Source organism: Artemia sp. Qi Xiang Cuo, chromosome 6 (assembly GCF_049724085.1).
Source record: "Artemia sp. Qi Xiang Cuo chromosome 6, ASM4972408v1, whole genome shotgun sequence".
NCBI lineage: Eukaryota > Metazoa > Arthropoda > Branchiopoda > Anostraca > Artemiidae > Artemia > Artemia sp. Qi Xiang Cuo.
This window is the reverse complement of record NC_142799.1, coordinates 41,552,006-41,571,294: the sequence shown is the minus strand read 5'-3', so window position 1 is coordinate 41,571,294 and position 19,289 is coordinate 41,552,006. Positions and strand designations below refer to the sequence as shown.

The 19,289-nt window shown below is 29.4% G+C and overlaps 1 protein-coding gene across 1 annotated transcript in view; it reads right to left on the bottom strand.

The window, feature by feature from the left end:
* The window catches only part of bsh (brain-specific homeobox), a 58,868-nt gene that overhangs the window by 32,320 nt on the left and 7,259 nt on the right, over positions 1–19,289 (bottom strand). The gene's annotated exons all lie outside the window — the stretch shown is intronic.

Genomic DNA, 19,289 nt, shown 5'->3' with positions numbered 1-19,289 from the left:
CCGCCCCTCTGATTGGCTGAGAAGGAAACACGTGATCTAACTGTTTCCGGGAAACTCATAGCATTTGGCTCGAGCAACAACAACAAATATTATTTCTGGATCATAACATTCGCTGAGAGCGTGCACTTACCACAACAACAACAACATTGACCTTGACATTCGCCTCGGAAACAACAACAAATACTATTTCTGGATCATAACATTCACTGAGAGCGTGCCAAAAACACACCTGGAGAAAGAGGTCATTGACCCCATTAACCACGTGTTCTCCCTAGGGAGGCTATGCCCATATTAGGACCATAAACCACGTGGTTCTCGTGGGAGTTTTTAAAAAAGTGTCCGGATCGGGATTCGAAGGGGTATTGTTCTCGTGGGAGATATTAGGGCATCTCTACTTACGTTTTTTTTAGTTGTAAAATTATGATTAAATAAAATTATAAATAATTTTTTATGATTTTATTTGTTTTTTTTATTTTAGTTTTGTTTTTTTTTTTTTTTTTTTCTGTTAGTTTTTTAGTTAAGAGTTTTTGTTTTACATATGAGTTTTAGTTTAGTGTTTAGTTTTAGATTAGTGTTTAGTTTTAGTTAGAGTTATACTTTAGTAGTTTAGAGATTAGAATTTATTTCTAGTTTAGTTTTAGTTAGTTTAGTTTTAGTTTAGTCTAGATTTTTAATTTGAGTTTTAGTTTACTTTTAGTTTTTTAGTTAAGAGTTTTCGTTCTACATATGAGTTTTAGTTAGAGTTATAGTTTAGATTTTTAGTTTAGTTTAGTTTTAGATTAGTGTTTAGTTTTAGTTTAGAGTTTTAGTTAGTTTAGTTTAGTTTTAGATTAGTGTTTAGTTTTAGTTAGAGTTATAGTTTAGTAGTTTAGAGATTAGAATTTATTTTTAGTTTAGTTTAGTTTTAGATTAGTGTTTAGTTTTAGTTAGAGTTATAGTTTAGTAGTTTAGAGATTAGAATTTATTTTTAGTTTAGTTTTAGTTAGTTTAGTTTTAGTTTAGTCTAGATTTTTAGTTTGAGTTCTAGTTTACTTTTAGTTTTTTAGTTAAGAGTTTTTGTTTTACATATGAGTTTTAGTTAGAGTTATACTTTAGTAGTTTAGAGATTAGAATTTATTTCTAGTTTAGTTTTAGTTAGTTTAGTTTTAGTTTAGTCTAGATTTTTAATTTGAGTTTTAGTTTACTTTTAGTTTTTTTAGTTAAGAGTTTTCGTTCTACATATGAGTTTTAGTTAGAGTTATAGTTTAGATTTTTAGTTTAGTTTAGTTTTAGATTAGTGCTTAGTTTTAGTTTAGAGTTTTAGTTAGTTTAGTTTAGTTTTAGATTAGTGTTTAGTTTTAGTTAGAGTTATAGTTTAGTAGTTTAGAGATTAGAATTTATTTTTAGTTTAGTTTAGTTTTAGATTAGTGTTTAGTTTTAGTTAGAGTTATAGTTTAGTAGTTTAGAGATTAGAATTTATTTTTAGTTTAGTTTTAGTTAGTTTAGTTTTAGTTTAGTCTAGATTTTTAGTTTGAGTTTTAGTTTACTTTTAGTTTTTTAGTTAAGAGTTTTCGTTTTACATATGAGTTTTAGTTAGAGTTATAGTTTAGATTTTTAGTTTAGTTTTAGATTAGTGTTTAGTTTTAGTTTAGAGCTTTAGTTAGTTTAGTTTAGTTTTAGATTAGTGTTTAGTTTTAGTTAGAGTTATACTTTAGTAGTTTAGAGATTAAAATTTATTTTTAGTTTTGTTTTAGTTAGTTTAGTTTTAGTTTAGTCTAGATTTTTAGTTTGAGTTTTAGTTTTTTAGTTAAGAGTTTTCGTTTTACATATGAGTTTTAGTTAGAGTTATAGTTTAGATTTTTAGTTTAGTTTTAGATTAGTGTTTAGTTTTAGTTTAGAGGTTTTAGTTAGTTTAGTTTAGTTTTAGATTAGTGTTTAGTTTTAGTTAGAGTTATACTTTAGTAGTTTAGAGCTTAAAATTTATTTTTAGTTTAGTTTTAGTTAGTTTAGTTTTAGTTTAGTCTAGATTTTTAGTTTGAGTTTTAGTTTTTTAGTTAAGAGTTTTCGTTTTACATATTAGTTTTAGTTAGAGTTTTAATTTATCAGCTTCGTTCAGTTTTATTTTAATTTAGTTTTAGATTAGTGTTTAGTTTTACATAGAGTTATACTTCAGTAGTTTAGAGATTAGAATTTATTTCTAGTTTAGTTTTAGTTAGTTTAGTTTTAGTTTAGTCTATATTTTTAATTTGAGTTTTAGTTTACTTCTAGTTTTTTTAGTTAAGAGTTTTCGTTTAGTTTTAGTTTAGTGTTATAATTTATATTTTGTTTAGTTTTAGTTCAGTTTTAGTTTAAAGTTTTTAGTTAGAGTTTAGTTTTAGATTAGTGTTTAGTTTTAGTTTAGAGTTTTAGTTAGTTTAGTTTAGTTTTAGATTAGTGTTTAGCTAGATTTTCAGTTTAATTTAGTTTTGTTTTAGGTTAGTGTTCAGTTTTAGTTTAGAATTTTAGTTAGTTTAAAAGTTTAGATTTTAGTTAGTTTAGTAGTTTAGTTTTTTAGTTTAGTTTTAGTTTAATGTTTAGTTTTCTTTTAGATTTTTAGTTAGATTTTCAGTTTAATTTATTTTAGTTTTAGAATTAGTGTTTAGTTTTAGTTTAGAATTTTAGTTAGTTTAAAAGTTTAGATCTTAGTTAGTTTAGATTTTTAGTTTAGTAGTTTAGATTTTAGTTAGTTTAGTAGTTTAGTTTTTTAGTTTAGTATTAGTTAGTTTAGTTTTAGTTTAGAGTTTAAGTTTAGCTAGAGTTTTAGTTAGAGTTATAGTTTAGATTTTTAGTTCGTTTAGTTTAGTTCATGTTTAATTTTAGTTTAGTGTTCAGTTTTAGTTTAGATTTTTAGTTAGTTTAGTAGTTTAGAGTTTAGAGTTTAGTTTTAGTTAGTTAGACAGTTTAAATTTTTAGTTAGTTTAGTAGTTTAGTTTAGTTTTAGTTTAGTAGTTTAGTTTTTAGTTTAGTTTTAGTTTAATGTTTAGTTTTCTTTTAGATTTTTAGTTAGATTTTCAGTTTAATTTATTTTACTTTTAGATTAGTGTTTAGTTTTAGTTTAGAATTTTAGTTAGTTTAAAAGTTTAGATCATAGTTAGTTTAGATTTTTAGTTTAGTAGTTTAGATTTTAGTTAGTTTAGTAGTTTAGTTTTTTAGTTTAGTGTTAGTTAGTTTAGTTTTAGATTAGAGTTTTAGTTTAGCTACAGTTTTAGTTAGAGTTTTAGTTTAGATTTTTAGTTCGTTTAGTTTAGTTCTAGTTTAGTTTAGAGTTTAGTGTTCAGTTTTAGTTTAGAATTTTAGTTAGTTTAGTAGTTTAGAGTTTAGAGTTTAGTTTTAGTTTTTTAGTTTAGTTTTTGTTTAATGTTTAGTTTTCTTTTAGATTTTTAGTTACATTTTCAGTTTATTTTAGTTTAGTTTTAGATTAGTGTTCATTTTTAGTTTAGAGTTTTAGTTTAAAATTTTAGATCATAGATATTTTAGATTTTTAGTTTAGTAGTTTAGATTTTAGTTAGTTTAGTGGTATAGTTTTTTTAGTTTATTATTAGTTAGTTAAGTTTTATTTTAGAGTTTTAGTTTAGTCTAGATTTTTAGTTAGAGTTTTAGTTTATATTTTTATTTCTTTTAGTTTAGTTTTAGTTTAGTTTAGATTTTTAGTTAGTTTAGTAGTTTAGAGTTTAGAGTTTAGTTTTAGTTAGTTAGACAGTTTAAATTTTTAGTTAGTTTAGTAGTTTAGTTTAGTTTTATTTTAGTTTAGATTTTTAGTTTAGTTCTAGTTTAGTTTTAGTTTAATGTTTAGTTTTCTTTTAGATTTTTAGTTAGATTTTCAGTTTAGTTTATTTTAGTTTTAGATTAGTGTTCAGTTTTAGTTTAACGTTTAGTTTTATTTTAGAGTTTTAGCTAGATTTTTAGTTAGTTTAGTAGTTTAGATTTTAGTTAGTTTTAGTGTAGAATTTTTAGTTAGTTTAGTAGTTTAGATCTTAGTTAGTTTATTAGTTTAGATTTAGTTAGTTTAGTAGTTTAGAGTTTTAGTTAGTTTAGTAGTTTAGTTTTTATTTAGAGTTTTACTTAGTTTAGTAGTTAAGAGTTTTAGTTAGATTTACAGTTTAGATTTTTAATTAGTTTTGGTTTAGTTTAGTCAAGATTTTTAGTTTATTATTTTAGTTTAGTTTTAGTTTAGTTTTAGTTTTCTTTTATATTTTTAGTTTAGTTTTAGTTTAGTTTTAGATTAGAGTTTTAGTTTATCTACAGTTTGCTAAAGAGTTTTAGATTAGAGTTTTAGTTTAGCTACAGTTTGCTAAAGAGTTTTAGTTAGAGTTTTAATGTAGTAGCTTAGTTAGGTTTTAGTTTAGTTTTAGATTAGTGTTTAGATTAGTGTTTAGTTTTAGTTTATAGCTAAAAGTGTTGTTTTCCCCGACATTGAGGGTCCACACAGAAATGATCTGAAGGGTGTTTTAAATTGATACAAGCTGTTGACAACAGTCGGACTATGACTAACTGTAAATCATATGTGTCCAATGAATAAGTAGTAATTTTCCCATAGATCTATCTATTCAAGAACAACAAAAACAATATTTAATGGCAACATTTATTACAGCAATATGAAAACACTTGTTCAACATAAATAATGATAACACTTGTTCAACAAGAACCAGACAAAATTTCATGGTCAACTTGAAAACTCTATTTGTTCAACATGAACAATGATAACACTTTTTGTCTTTAAAGACTTTTGTCCATCTACAGCACTTTTTGTACAACACTTTTCTGTACAATACCTTTGTCCATCTACAACACTTTTCTATACAAAAATTTTCTGTACAACAAAAACCTATTTTAAAGAAATTTTTGTATTTAAACACTTTTCTTTACAAAAAAAAACAAACACTTTTCTATACAACAACAACAACAACAAAACAGAAAACACTTGAAAATAAAAATGGAACTAGCACAGTTGAACATTACTGTGAATTTAAAGGTGGGATCCCCCCCACCCCCGGGGACCGGTCGCGGGAAGGCCCCCCACCCCCCGGGAGCCGTGGTGGAAAAAAAAATAGTTGTCGTCATTGCTACGGGTTAGTGGATGGGTTAGTGGTGGTGGTTAGTGCTATGGTTAGATTAGTTGGTTAGGTTAATTTATGAAAGGTTGAGTGGTGGTGGTTAGGTTAGTTTATCTAGACCAAGTTGATTACGATAGTCTACGCATTCAACTCGATCTGAAATACGGTAGTGGCCATGAGGTAGGACAGTCACACCGTTCTCGAGCACATAGACCTTGTCAGATATACATGACATTGCATTTTTTTCTACTCTCACAGTATAATCTCTATACTGTAGAGAGCGAATTGCAAGCACTTGTGCTCTTGCAAGCACTAGGCTACTTTCTACACAGTCTCTGTACACACTAATGTTAAAATTGCTCTTTACAAAGTGTGTAGGCACCCCTTTACATGTCTTCTTTTCATCCCCAATATGTGTTTCCACGCAATAAACTTTGGGACCCGGGAACACCCCCCTGGATATCAAATCACTCCCCGTCTCTGATTTTAATTTTAATAGTTGGTTGGGGGCTTGACGTTTCACCAGCTCGGGGTAGAGGGATGGATTCCAGTTGGTGAAATCCATCCGCGAGCTGATGGGCACCCCATTTTGCAAATCACCCAATAAATCTTCAGTCCCATTTACCTTTAACAGCAGAGAATCTGTATCACCATAGTAAACTTGAACCTTCCCCTTTCTTGGGCGGTGCACTCTGCATACATTGTAAAAGAACGACAACATGAGCTTCTTGTAAATTTCTTGTACTTAACTGCCGCCTGCAATATTCTTGTTCAGTACTATATTTTGATATTACCTATGTAGAAGAACCATGCCAGCCTCTATGCTCGTGAACGATGTAAAATTAGGATCGGCAATAATTCGTGCACACTCAAGAGGGTCAGTCACGACGTCACAGCGCGATCTATTACGTACGCTTTCACACATTTTGCCACCGTATTTCAGATCGAGTTGAATGCGTAGACTATCGTAATCAACTTGGTCTGGATAAACTAACCTAACCACCACCACTCAACCTTTCATAAATTAACCTAACCAACTAATCTAACCATAGCACTAACCACCACCACTAACCCATCCACTAACCCGTAGCAATGACGACAACTATTTTTTTTTCCACCACGGCTCCCGGGGGGTGGGGGGCCTTCCCGCGACCGGTCCCCGGGGGGTGGGGGGATCCCACCTTTAAATTCACTGTAATGTTCAACTGTGCTAGTTCCAAGTGTATTTTCAAGTGTTTTCTGTTTTGTTGTTGTTGTTGTACAGAAAAGTGTTTTTTTTTTTTTTTTTTTTTTCAGAAAAGTGTTTAAAGAAAAAAAATGCTTTAAAAGATGTTGTTGTTGTACAGAAAAGTGTTGTAAAGAAAAGTGCTGTAGATGGACAAAGGTGTTGTACAGAAAAGTGTTGTACAAAAAGTGCTGTAGATGGACAAAAGTCTTTAAAGACAAAAAGTGTTATCATTGTTCATGTTGAACAAATAGAGTTTTCATGTTGACCATGAAATTTTGTCTTGTTGAACAAGTGTTCATGTTGAACAAGTATTTGCTGTAATAAATGTTGCCATGAAATTTTGTTTTTGTTGTTCTTGAATAGATAGGTCTATGGGAAAATTACTACTTATTCATTAGACATATATAATTTACAGTTATTCATAGTCCGACTGCTGTCAACAGCATGTATCAATTTAAAACGCCCTTCAGATCTTTTCTGTGTGGACCCTCAATGTCGGGGAAAACAACGCTTTTAGCTATAAACTAAAACTAAACACTAATCTAAACACTAATCTAAAACTAAACTAAAACCTAACTAAGCTACTACATTAAAACTCTAACTAAAACTCTTTAGCAAACTGTAGCTAAACTAAAACTCTAATCTAAAACTCTTTAGCAAACTGTAGCTAAACTAAAACTCTAATCTAAAACTAAACTAAAACTAAACTAAAGATCTAAAAGAAAACTAAAACTAAACTAAAACTAAACTAAAATAATAAACTAAAAATCTAGACTAAACTAAACCAAAACTAACTATAAATCTAAACTATAAATCTAACTTAAACTCTTAGCTACTAAACTAAGTAAAACTCTAAACAAAAACTAAACTACTAAACTAACTAAAACTCTAAACTACTAAATTAACTAAATCTAAACTAATAAACTAAATAAAATCTAAACTACTAAACTAACTAAAAATTCTACACTAAAACTAACTAAAATCTAAACTACTAAACTAACTGAAAATCTAGCTAAAATTCTAAAATAAAACTAAACTTTAAACTAAAACTGAACACTAATATAAAAATAAAATAAAATAAACTTAAAATCTAACTAAAAATCTAAAAGAAAACTAAACATTAAACTAAAACTAAACTAGAACTAAACTAAAAATCTAAACTAAACTAAAACTAAACTAAACTACTAAACTAACTAAAAATTTAAACTGTCTAACTAACTAATACTAAACTCTAAACTCTAAACTACTAAACTAACTAAAAATCTAAACTAAACTAAAACTAAACTAAACGAAGTAAAAATCTAAATTAAAACTCTAACAAAAACTCTAGCTAAACTAAAACTCTAAACTAAAACTAAACTAACTAATACTAAACTAAAAAACTAAACTACTAAATTAACTAAAATCTAAACTACTAAACTAAAAATCTAAACTAACTATGATCTAAACTTTTAAAGTAAAATTCTTAACTAAAACTAAACACTAATCTAAAAGTAAAATAAATTAAACTGAAAATCTAACTAAAAATCTATAAGAAAACTAAACATTAAACTAAAACTAAACTAAAAAACTAAAACTAAACTCTAAACTCTAAACTACTAAACTAACTAAAATTCTAAACTAAAACTGAACACTAAACTCTAAACTAAACTAGAACTAAACTAAACGAACTAAAAATCTAAACTAAAACTCTAACTAAAACTCTAGCTAAACTAAAACTCTAAACTAAAACTAAACTAACTAATACTAAACTAAAAAACTAAACTACTAAACTAACTAAAATCTAAACTACTAAACTAAAAATCTAAACTAACTAAGATCTAAACTTTTAAACTAACTAAAATTCTAAACTAAAACTAAACACTAATCTAAAAGTAAAATAAATTAAACTGAAAATCTAACTAAAAATTTAAAAGAAAACTAAACATTAAACTAAAACTAAACTAAAAACTAAACTACTAAACTAAAACTAAACTAAACTACTAAACTAACTAAAAATTTAAACTGTCTAACTAACTAAAACTAAACTCTAAACTCTAAACTACTAAACTAACTAAAAATCTAAACTAAAACTGAACACTAAACTAAAACTAAACATGAACTAAACTAAACGAACTAAAAATCTAAACTATAACTCTAACTAAAACTCTAGCTAAACTAAAATTCTAAACTAAAACTAAACTAACTAATACTAAACTAAAAAACTAAACTACTAAACTAACTAAAATCTAAACTACTAAACTAAAAATCTAAACTAACTAAGATCTAAACTTTTAAACTAACTAAAATTATAAACTAAAACTAAACACTAATCTAAAACTAAAATAAATTAAACTGAAAATCTAACTAAAAATCTAAAAGAAAACTAAACATTAAACTAAAACTAAACTAAAAAACTAAACTACTAAACTAACTAAAATCTAAACTTTTAAACTAACTAAAATTCTAAGCTAAAACTGAACACTAACCTAAAACAAAACTAAATTAAACTGAAAATCTAGCTAAAAACTAATCTAAAACTAAACTAAACTAACTAAAACTCTAAACTAAAACTAAACACTAATCTAAAACTAAACTCTATCTAAAAACTTTAAACTAAAACTGAACTAAAACTAAACGAAATATAAATTATAACACTAAACTAAAACTAAACGAAAACTCTTAACTAAAAAAACTAGAAGTAAAATAAAACTCAAATTAAAAATATAGACTAAACTAAAACTAAACTAACTAAAACTAAACTAGAAATAAATTCTAATCTCTAAACTACTAAAGTATAACTCTATGTAAAACTAAACACTAATCTAAAACTAAACTAAACTAAAACTGAACTAAGCTGCTAAATTAAAACTCTAACTAAAACTCATATGTAAAAGGAAAACTCTTAACTAAAAAACTAAAACTCAAACTAAAAATCTAGACTAAACTAAAACTAAACTAACTAAAACTAAACTAAAAATAAATTTTAATCTCTAAACTACTAAAGTATAACTCTAACTAAAACTAAAACTAAACACTAATCTAAAACTAAACTAAACTAACTAAAACTCTAAACTAAAACTAAACACTAATCTAAAACTAAACTAAAAATCTAAACTATAACTCTAACTAAAACTCATATGTAAAACGAAAACTCTTAACTAAAAAACTAAAACTCAAACTAAAAATCTAGACTAAACTAAAACTAAACTATCTAAAACTAAACTAAAAATAAATTTTAATCTCTAAACTACTAAAGTATAACTCTAACTAAAACTAAACACTAATCTAAAACTAAACTAAACTAACTAAAACTCTAAACTAAAACTAAACACTAATCTAAAACTAAACTAAAAATCTAAACTATAACTCTAACTAAAACTCATATGTAAAACAAAAACTCTTAACTAAAAAACTAAAAGTAAACTAGAACTCAAACTAAAAATCTAGACTAAACTAAAACTAAACTAACTAAAACTAAACTAAAAATAAATTCTAATCTCTAAACTACTAAACTATAACTCTAACTAAAACTATACACTAATCTAAAACTAAACTAAACTAAAAATAAATTCTAATCTCTAAACTACTAAACTATAACTCTAACTAAAACTAAACACTAATCTAAAACTAAACTAAACTAACTAAAACTCTAAACTAAAACTAAACACTAATCTAAAACTAAACTAAACTAAAAATCTAAACTATAACTCTAACTAAAACTCATATGTAGAACGAAAACTCTTAACTAAAAAAACTAAAAGTAAACTAAAACTCAAATTAAAAATCTAGACTAAACTAAAACTAAACTAACTAAAACTAAACTAGAAATAAATTCTAATCTCTAAACTACTAAAGTATAACTCTAACTAAAACTCATATGTAAAACAAAAACTCTTAACTAAAAAACTAAAAGTAAACTAGAACTCAAACTAAAAATCTAGACTAAACTAAAACTAAACTAACTAAAACTAAACTAAAAATAAATTCTAATCTCTAAACTACTAAACTATAACTCTAACTAAAACTATACACTAATCTAAAACTAAACTAAACTAAAAATAAATTCTAATCTCTAAACTACTAAACTATAACTCTAACTAAAACTAAACACTAATCTAAAACTAAACTAAACTAAAAATCTAAACTATAACTCTAACTAAAACTCATATGTAGAACGAAAACTCTTAACTAAAAAACTAAAAGTAAACTAAAACTCAAATTAAAAATCTAGACTAAACTAAAACTAAACTAACTAAAACTAAACTAGAAATAAATTCTAATCTCTAAACTACTAAAGTATAACTCTAACTAAAACTAAACACTAATCTAAAACTAAACACTAAACTAAAACTCATATGTAAAACGAAAACTCTTAACTAAAAAACTAAAAGTAAACTAAAACTCAAACTAAAAATCTAGACTAAACTAAAACTAAACTAACTAAAACTAAAATAAAAATAAATTCTAATCTCTAAACTACTAAACTATAACTCTAACTAAAAATAAACACTAATCTAAAACTAAACTAAACTAACTAAAACTCTAAGCTAAAACTAAACACTAATCTAAAACTAAACCAAACTAAAAATAAATTCTAATCTCTAAACTACTAAACTATAACTCTAACTAAAACTAAACACTAATCTAAAACTAAACTAAACTAACTAAAACTCTAAACTAAAACTAAACACTAATCTAAAACTAAACTAAACTAAAAATCTAAAATATAACTCTAACTAAAACTCATATGTAAAACGAAAACTCTTAACTAAAAAAACTAAAAGTAAACTAAAACTCAAACTAAAAATCTAGACTAAACTAAAACTAAACTAAATAAAACTAAACTAGAAATAAATTCTAATCTCTAAACTACTAAAGTATAACTCTAACTAAAACTAAACACTAATCTAAAACTAAACACTAAAATAAAACTCTAAACTAAAACTAAACATTAAACTAAAACTAAACTAAAACCGAACTATAACTCTAACTAAAACTCTTTAGAAAACTGTAGCTTAACTAAAACTCTAATCTAAAACTAAACTAAAACTAAACTAAAAATAAAGGTAATGAATAAACTTAAAATAAACTAAAACTAAACTAAAACTAAACTAAAAATCTAAACTACTAAACTAACTAAGATCTAAACTAAACTAAAACTAAAACTAAACTATGCTAATAAATTAAAACTCTAACTAAAACTCTTTAGTAAAACTCTAGCTAAACTAGAACCAAACTAAAACTCTTAACTACTAAACTAAGTAAAACTCCAACGAAAACTAAACTACTAAACTAACTAAAACTCTAAACTAGTAAACTAACTAAAATCTAAACTACTAAACTAACTAAAATTTAAACTAAACTAAAACCAAACTAAACTACTAAATTAAAACTCTAACTAAAACTCTTTAGTAAAACTCTAGCTAAACTAAAACTCTAAACTAAAACTAAACTAGCTAAGACTAAACTAGAAATAAAGGTAATAAATAAACTTAAAATAAACTAAAAATCTAAACTACTAAACTAACTAAAATCTAAACTTTTAAACTAACTAAAATTCTAAACTAAAACTGAACACTAACCTAAAACAAAACTAAATTAAACTGAAAATCTAGCTAAAACTCTAAAATAAAACTAAACATTAAACTAAAACTAAACTTAACTACTAAACTAAAACTAAACTCTAGCTAAAAACGTTAAACTAAAACTGAACTAAAACTAAACAAAATATAAATTATAACACTAAACTAAAACTAAACTAGAACTAAACTAAAAATCTAAACTAAACTAAAACTAAACTAAATTAAACTGAAAATCTAGCTAAAACTTTAAAATAAAACTAAACGTTAAACTAAAACTAAACTTAACTACTAAACTAAAACTAAACTCCAGCTAAAAACATTAAACTAAAACTGAACTAAAACTAAACAAAATATAAATTATAACACTAAACTAAAACTAAACTAGAACTAAACTAAAAATCTAAACTAAACTAAACTCAACTACTAAACTAACTAAAAATTTAAACTAAAAATCTAAACTAAAACTCTAAAATAAAATTAAACATTAAAAATCTAAACTAACCCAACCTGCAATCCTCTTTTTCTAATATTTCCGCCCCTCTGATTGGCTGAGAAGGAAATACGTGATCTAACTGTTTCCGGGAAACTCATAGCATTTGGCTCGAGCAACAACAACAAATATTATTTCTGGATCATAACATTCGCTGAGAGCGTGCACTTACCACAACAACAACAACATTGACCTTGACATTCGCCTCGGAAACAACAACAAATACTATTTCTGGATCATAACATTCGCTGAGAGCGTGCCAAAAACACACCTGGAGAAAGAGGTCATTGACCCCATTAACCACGTGTTCTCCCTAGGGAGGCTATGCCCAAATAAGGACCATAAACCACGTGGTTCTCGTGGGAGTTTTTAAAAAAAGTGTCCGGATCGGGATTCGAAGGGGTATTGTTCTCGTGGGAGATATTAGGGCATCTCTACTTGCGCAGCAGTGTTGGCCTTACATGGCTTGGTGCTGCATTGAGTTGTTAGTAGTAGTAACAGGGTATGGCAAGAAAATCAACTTTTGAACTAACAGGAATACAATTTTTTTTTTAACCGTGATCAATATAATCCCTGATGAGCTGATAAAAGTATATGGCATTAATTTTTCCCCACGAAAGTTTGCTCATGATATATACTAGTTCTGAAAACTTCAGTTTTATGGTGCAGTTATCAGGAAAAAAATGGTCAGATTATGGCTTTGCACAAAAACAAGCTAAGTTCTAATTTGGTGTAAAAATGAAATAAGCCCTGATTTGTTGTAAAAACAAGCTGGAGGCACCAAATTGTCCCGTTGCCTCTCTATCACTTTCTTTCTGTCCCCATCAACTTTTAGTAGAAAGCTAGGGATGTTGCACGTCGTTCGATACAGAATAAAAGGAAATTTTTCAACCTATATTTTTGGAGGCACAAAGTTCCCCTGTGACCAATTCCTAAACCCCCTACTTCTTGCCCCTGGCCCTCGCACAACCAGGATTTTTCAGACGTTAAGTTTGTTAAACCTTGTTTGAACTAGCTTTGCGTGACTAGAAAACTAAAGTTGGCTAGCAATCCCCTCTACCACCTCGTTCTCTCCCCCCAGCTTCCATCTTTTTAGGCAATGGCCTGATGTGCTGCACCTCGTTCGAATCGGGATAACGCAGGAATTTTTAATATACATGACTGGAGGGCAGAGGGGGCCCAATACCTCTTTAAGAGCCCCACCGGCAACATTTTAGTAAAAATCTGGGCATTTGGAACCTTGTTTGAAACAGAATCACACGAGGATTTTCAGTCAGTATAGTTAAAGGTAAAAATTGGACTGTGAACAACCCGTCCCCCACCAAGCTTTTGCGGAAGGGCAAGTAGGCTTCATACTATATGAAGCAGAATCATGCAAGGGTTTTTAACCCTTGCTGGAGGAAGAAAGTGGGCCAGTGACCGGTCAATGCCTCCCTGCCTCTTCCCCTACCAACTTTTCAGCGGAAAAATTAGTACGTTCTTCTTGTTTTATATAGAACCACTCAAAGATTGTCGATTGGTATCATTGTAGAAAGAAAGAGCCAGAGGTATTCCAATGCCTTCTACTACCAACTTTTGTTTTATCGCTAAACGTAGGGGTGCTTCATTTCGTTTGAACTTGAATCATTCAAGGATTTCCAATCTCAATCATTTTACTAACCAAAGCAGGCCCAAGACCCTTCAACACATTTGCACCTCTTCAGAGACGATTGCAGAATTGTTTTTCTAGGGAGGAATAATAATAAAAAAATTATTGTGTAATTTTCATAAGAAGCACCCAGAAATTCAGAAAAGACTAGGATTTCAAAGGGTCATTCCCCTTCTGTTCAAGTCCCTGCCACTTCGATCTACATTCTTTTTGTAAAAGAAAGATAGTCATGCTCAACTTTATTGAAATTGAAAAGTTAAATTATTTTCATTCTATACGATCTGAGGTATGAAATGGGCTTTTTGCGTCTCCAGCGCCCAACTCATCTTCCCACCAGATTTTTTTGCTGAAACTTGCGCGTGTTGCATCTTATTTGAAGCTGAATCTTACAAAAACTTTTAGTGTGCGTGATTAGAGGCAAGTAAGCCCTTGGCTCCTCCATCACCACTGCCACCTCCAGGTTTAAAGACTTTTTTTTATTAACCGGCTTGAAATTTATGGAGCAAGTACGTTGGGCAAATGGGACGTGATAATAATGGTATTCGGTGCCTTACTCCCGTTCTCCGATTTTTGCACGAAGTGCTCATATCCCCTTATAACTTATTAGGGTAATTAATTTGGCTAAACGAAGCTGGGAAAGAGTTTTTACCCACATTTCGTGTTAAAGTGCCCATATTTACTTACATTTTTTTAGACAAGCACCTACAGCCAAGGAGAATAATAATAATAATAATAGAAATAATAATAATAGTAATCATAAACAATTCGAGATTGTTGACCACTTAAATCCATAGCTTAAGTTTATTGTACATAAGTTTGCTAATTGATCTTTCTTTTATTCGCTTCTGATACATTTTAGGCTATGAAAACTTATTGTGCAACTTAAAACGTACTTTCATAATTATTTGTGAGACATGGCCTCTTAAACACACGATCTTGAACGCAATAGACGCCTGCCAGACGAAACAATTCCGTCGAATCGAGGGGCTTCGATGGGATGATTTTGTGAGTAATGAAAGGTTCCTTGCTATTATTCACGAAGCTACATTTTCGACAAAAATTGCCCAGTGAGCTCTTAGATGATTTGGGCATCTCCTTCGAATGCCACCGACAGCCCCTGCAACTAGGGGTAGACCTCGAACTAGATGGAAGGACATCCTTAAGAATTTTCTCAGTATGATTAATATTGCTGCTGTCAAGTCCCCCTCATTGAGGCAGATAGGTCCACCTGGAGGAGCAAAGTTGCTATTCTCTCTACGCCACATACCATGCAACAGGAGTCTTACGTCAAAGTAAGTCAAGTTTGTCTGGTAATCCCTCGGTGATAGGTTGAGCCAAATTGTTCTTACCATCCAATTCGCCATGTTTCGAGTGAGTGTGACGCGGCATTAGGTCAAATGTACTCAATTTTTTGAAATAACAATATCAATTTGGGCTAGGTTTAATGTTTTGGAGAAAATTAATATAGCATCAGCTTATATACATGGTGTGTTTCAAAAGTACATGGTGTGTTGACTTGTCGGGCAATAGAGAATATTTCTTATTTTTTCTTACAATAACAGCGTATTTGTAAACTTTCTTTAAGGAGGTGCAAACCGCATTCTACCGTGCAAACCGCATAGATATTTGGGGAAAATTCAGCGGAAAATTAAGTATATCCTTCGAATGCCACCGACAGCCCCAGCTAGAATTAAATACGACTTTAACCGCATATCTCATGGTTGGTTACGCCTGAGAGGTAGACCTCGGACCAAATGGAAGGACAGCCTTCAGAAATTACTCAATATGGTCGATACTGCTGCTGTCGGGGCCCCCTCATGGAGGCAGATAGGTCCACCTGGAGGAGCAAAGCTGCTATGCTCTCTGCGCCACATACCATGCGACAGGAACCATACCATGCGATAGGGGTTTTGAGCCCTATTCATGTTAATTTCTGCTTGTTTTGAGTTTGTTTCGGTTATTTATTGTAATTTGTGTTCGTTTTGGGTTTCATTTATTTATCGATGCTGATTTGTGGTAATTTCAAACTTGGTAGATTATTTGATTTTATCTTTGCTCATTTTTGGTTTAATGGGGTTCTTTATTTTCCTTTGAAAAACTTATTTTGTGGAAAAAGTTTTTTTTAATTAATAATAATAAACAACAAGACCCCTTGCAATAGAGAACACGCCCACTAGCCGTACATCAGAATGGATTACCGTCTGAAATACCTTTAAGGGGCATTTTTTCTAATTTAATTTAACTAACAAGGAATCAAACTCTAAGCCAGAACCAGGCAAATTTAAATTTAACAGAGCTCCTTCTTCCAAGTAAGCAATCCATAGTTTAAGTAAAGAAAGTTTTTCAAAAAGTCATTAAACCCTGTTCACAATAAAGTATTGGGTATCGTCCACTAGACGCACATCAGAACCAGAAGATTCATCCCGTTTGAAGTACCTTTACATGTATGGACTACATGACTTTTCAGCTACGAATGTGCAACTGTGCAGTATAACTTCCTCCGCAACTGAGAAGCTCAATATATAGTTTTATTATACTTTTAAGTCGGTTGGTTATCACATAATTTTTAATCGATAGTAACTTGGTCCCCCATCATAACATCATCATAAATATCATAAAATTATCATAAAATCACAGTTTGGTGCCACAAAATAGCAGAAAGCGCCATTCTCCCATTGCACAATCTTTTTGAATTTGTAATTTCAGTTCGAATAAGCCCTCTCCCGATGTTCTAAGACCATCGGTCCAGTATTATCACACCCAGGAAAAAAATTGCAAAACGAAACAAAAAATGATAAACATACATCTGTGATCTTTCTTCTCAGAACTTAATGCAAAATTCCCCATTTATGTAGAGAGGAGCTTGAAACCTCCGCATTAGTTTTCTTGAAATGCCCAATCTAAACACTTGCCTTTTTGGGGTGAAAGTCAAGAATTTTTTTTAGGTTCCTAGTGTTTGATGCGTAAAATGAAACTTCTTGAAGTTTATATATTTGGGATCCACATAAAAAGATAATTCTTTTGACGCCTTATTTGTTATCAAAATTCCTTTTTTTTGAGTTTTGGTTAATGTTGACCCGAGTCGTTCCTTCCTTAGAGGTGTTACCACAAACTGTTTGATTCTACACCACACATTCTCTATATATTTTAGAATAAAGGTAAAATATTCCAGAATCCCTTCTTTTCTTCATTATTTTTATTTTTCTTAATTACCCTTTGGCTGGTCAACGTTATGTGTGGGGATAATTTTCGATGGGGAAGATATTTGGGGAATTTTCTAGGAGTAATGTACCATGGGGTATGGAATTTTCGGATTGCTCTTCCACTGAGGGGGGGGAGGTCCGGCGGGATCTTTGGGGGGAATTTTCTGTCAGGGAGTATTCCGGGGAATAAACCAGACCCCCTTTAAGGAATGTGTACCGTTTTTTTAAGGAGTTGAATTCTTCTGATGAGGGAATTGAGAGGGTCGACAACGACAAGGTTCAACCGAAAGCAAAGAAACATAACCAAAGCGCTACTCTTGCAATTTTTTTGTCGGCGAAGCCAATCAAAGCCATCTGCGACACTCGTTTTGCCATCTAATTTTTATTCTGTTTCGAAACCGAAAGCAATTTTCATGAGAACTCCTGCCTGATTTCGTGAAAAGCGGAAAAGACTCCGAAAAAGCATGTACACTTCAATGGAAATTATAATGGTGAATTCACCATGTCTAAACACGGTTACAATGTCTCTTGATTTTATGGGCTGGCAAAAGTTAACCAATCTTATTCTGAATAATTCTGACTAAGCTTAAGTCTTTTGTATTTCTTAATTTGAGATGATTCTTAATAAAATTTGTATAATTTTCTACTAAACTGGACTGTTTTATATTTTTGATGTTATTAGCTAAATTGGCAGAAATCAGTCTGACGCTACGCTGTGCTGCGGTGTGTCCGAGATAAGCGAATTCAACTTTTGAACGACCCCACCAAAAAGAAGATATTTCCAGGGTGTTCTCTTTTTACAGTCAGTGGTTCAATAGCATTGTTCTCCTTCAAGCGGGAATTATTCGAATCCTTTTCTACAGAAATCAAAAAAAGGTGTGTTACCCTATAAGGTATATCCAGGACACTTACTCGTACTTCTCATCAACTTTGGTTGAGTCCTTGCCTTTTCAGCTACATCCCCCGATGAAAGTAATTTAGGGAGTAGTCCTCTCTCCCTCCCCACAACGATCGAACCAATTCAACATCCACTTCAGAAACGTAGATAGGTCACTACCCCTTATTTGCTGCCAGGTTTGGTTGAGATCCGACAACCGTTTTAGGTATATATCCTGATGAAAGAGTTTAGAGACCCCTTACATAATTTCAAAGACTTATAACAGTTTGAACAGTTTGAATAGGAAAATAACAGTTTGAATAGGAATAAATTCTTTTTATTAGACATTAAAAAAAAAAAACATACTAGATATTTCGATCACATATCAAGTGATCGTCATCAGTAGAAATACTTAAATAAAACAATTAAAGCTAATTATATATATATATATATATATATATATATATATATATATATATATATATATATATATATATATATATATATATATATATATATATATATATATATATATATATATATATATATAGATACAAAATACAATAATTACTTATTGTTTATTGCTCTTATTTTTTTCAATACAATACTGGAAGCAACTCTTCTTGACCTCCCATTTTCCGGTTTGTTAGCTTTATTTGAACTAACAGATGGGCAGAGGTCAAACGCATTGGGAGAAATAAATCTTACTTTATCTGACTTCATTATCGCAAAATAGATTTAAACCAAATTTACCTGAATCTCTATTTAAAGCTAAGTTCTTGAACCAAATTTTCTTAATTTCAATCATTTTCCTAAGAATTTGCTTTAAACCTCAGTCTCTAGAAATCAAAGGGACATTATCAAACAAGATAAAATAGTCCGGAAAATCAAAAATGTGTTCCGATAGAGCTGAAGTGAAATCTTCAGGATTAGAATTTTGCTTTAAGGCCAAAAAAATAGTCTTGATGTTGTAGCAATCTTATTTTTAAATTATGGTCAGTATATTCCACATATGAGCTTCCGCAACTACATGGAATCTGATACCCCCCCCCCCCTCACCGTTCCACTGAAGTTTGATCCTTTCCAGAATTTAGAAAACTACCTAAAGTATTACTACTCTTTAAAGCTATCTTTAAACCATCACATTGTAAAATTCGTTTAAGTTTTCACTTAGCCCTGGAACATATGGTAGAGAACAAAAACATAC